Source organism: Colobus angolensis, unplaced genomic scaffold (genome assembly GCF_000951035.1).
Source record: "Colobus angolensis palliatus isolate OR3802 unplaced genomic scaffold, Cang.pa_1.0 Scaffold78, whole genome shotgun sequence".
Lineage (NCBI taxonomy): Eukaryota > Metazoa > Chordata > Mammalia > Primates > Cercopithecidae > Colobus > Colobus angolensis.
In genome coordinates, this window is record NW_012121598.1 from 5,617,599 (window position 1) to 5,620,281 (window position 2,683).

The window sequence follows — 2,683 nt, forward strand, 5'->3', positions numbered from 1 at the left end:
GCCTTTTTTGAGACAGGGTCTCACTGTGTTGTTGCTCAGGCTGGAGTGCAGTTGTACAATCTTGGCTCAGTGCAACCTCTGCCTCCGGGGTTCAATTGATCCTCATGTCTCATATCTCCTCCCAAGTGACTGGGATTACAGGTGTACGCCACCACACTGGCTAATTTTTGTGTTTTCAGTAGAGACAGGGTTTCACTATGTTGGCCAGGCTGGTCTTGAACTCCTGGCCTCAAGTGATCCACCTGCATCGTCTTCCCAAAGTGCTAAGATTACAGGTGTGAGCCACGGTGCCCAGCCTGTTTCTTTTTTAAACTTTTCTTTTAGGTTTGGTGGTGCATGGTAAACGTGTCACAGGGGTTTGTTGTACATACATATTTTATCACTGAGGTATAAGCTTGGTACCCAATAGTTAAATCTTTTCTGCTCCTCTCTCTCCTCTTACACTCCCCCCTCAAGTAGACCCCAGTGTCTGTTGTTTCCTTCTTTGTGTTCATAAGTTCTTACCATTTAGCTCCCATATTCTTAACTTTTAATACATTATAGTATATATACCGAAGTTCTCCTGTCCTAAGCATCTAACCCAATGAATTTTCATTAACTGAATGCACCCACTTAATTAGCATCCAGACCAAGAAACATAACGTTATCATCCCTCCTGAACCCAATACACCTGTAAGTTACTACCCGTATCCCACTGCCCAAGGAAACCACGAACTTCTAATGGAATATATTCTTTTTGTCTGCTTTTGTACTTTATATAAATGGAATTTACAATATGTAATCTTTTATATCTGTCTTCTATACTCAACCTATGTTCGTGACAGTCATCTCTGTTATTGTGTGTAGTTGTAGTCTGTTCATTCTCATTGCCATATGGTGTTCTGTTGTGTGACTATAGCACAGTTTACTTAAATATTTTATTTATCTTCAGATGTACCTTTTAGTTATTGGATATGATGCTGTTTTTTCATGTATTTAGGGCCATACAATTTCCTATTAAATTTAAGTAAAAAAGTATTTTTTATTAAATTAATTAAATTTAATAAAGGACAAGTAGAGCAGAGTTAAAGCAAATTGTGAAGGTGGTACATAAAAGACAGAAGTTTGCCGGGCGCGGTGGCTCAAGCCTGTAATCCCAGCACTTTGGGAGGCCGAGACGGGCGGATCACGAGGTCAGGAGATCGAGACCATCCTGGCTAACACGGTGAAACCCCGTCTCTACTAAAAAATACAAAAAACTAGCCAGGCGAGGTGGCGGGCGCCTGTAGTCCCAGCTACTCAGGAGGCTGAGGCAGGAGAATGGCGTGAACCCGGGAGGCGGAGCTTGCAGTGAGCTGAGATCCGGCCACAGCACTCCAGCCTGGGCCACAAAGCGAGACTCCGTCTCAAAAAAAAAAAAAAAAAAAAAAAAGACAGAAGTTTGAGAAATGTTGGCGGATACTGTCGTTTCCAAAAGTGTTTTCTGTAGAATACTAATCCTGAAAACAGTATTTAGGTAAATATACCCCAGGGTTGGAAATAGTCTTTAAGAATATCACATTTTATTTTTTTTCCTTTGTTGACCAAGCATCCTTCTGATCTGTGTGTATCAGGAGAGGATATTATTAGACAATATTTTATATTTATTCTACTTCTTTACTTCCTGGAAGATACAGTAACAATATTATATAGGAACTGGATTTTAAAATTAAAATGATCTTAATTATTTGGTTTTACTTGTGGATAAAAGTTGTACCAGTCCTGCCCAGCTTGCCAGTATCATCAGTTAAATATTGAAATGCCACTATATACTAAGTGCTTTGCTAAGAATAATATGGAGCTCCTTACCCAGAGGCGTGAATCTGTATTATTTACTCATTCAATTATTAAACCAATTTTTTTGAGACAGAGATCTTGCTCTGTCGCCCAAGCTGGAGTGCAGTGGCGTGATCTTGGCTCACTGCAACCTCTACCTCCCAGGTTCAAGCTATTCTCCTGCCTCAGCCTCCCGAGTAGCTGGGACTCCCATCATGCACCACCACTTCTAGCTAATTTTTGTATTTTTAATTAGAGACAGGGTTTCGCCATGTTGGCCAGGCTGGTCTCGAACTCCTGACCTCAGGTGATCCGCCTGCATTGGCCTCCCAAAGGGCTGGGATTACAGGTGTGAGCCACCACGTCCAGCTGATAAAAACAGAATTCACTGAACACTTTCTATGGGCTGGGTTACTATGTTCTAAGTGCTGGGCTAAGCCATTGAACAGACAAAAAATTGTCTTTGGAGCTTTTAACAGAGAGGTGAGATAGGTAAGACACACAATAAAAGCTTGCAATGTTTAGCTTTTCTTATGTGGAGTGCCATGGAAATGGGAATGTTGTGTGTGCATATGCGTGTGTGTGTGTGTGTTTAGAAAGGCCTCACAGAGAAGTTATTAGCAAATCTTGAAGAAATAAGGGAAATGAATAATGCAGCTATCTGGGGGAAGAGGATTCCAGACAGAAAAAGCAAGAGCAGAAGCCCTTAGGGAAGAGCATGCCTGGATGAACCAGGAATAACAAGGAAGCTAGTAGCTGGAGCGAGTAAAGGGGGCCAGTAGTTAGAGATGATGACATTAAGACTTGGGGGTGTATGTCTGTAGCAGGCCATTGTAAGGACTTTAGCTTTTTTTTTTTTTTTTTTTTTGATACGGAGTCTCGCTCTGTC

General features: G+C 41.4%; 1 protein-coding gene across 4 annotated transcripts in view; it reads left to right on the forward strand.

The window, feature by feature from the left end:
- Nucleotides 1–2,683, forward strand: part of USP8 (ubiquitin specific peptidase 8) — a 75,937-nt gene that overhangs the window by 34,887 nt on the left and 38,367 nt on the right. The window lies entirely within an intron of this gene.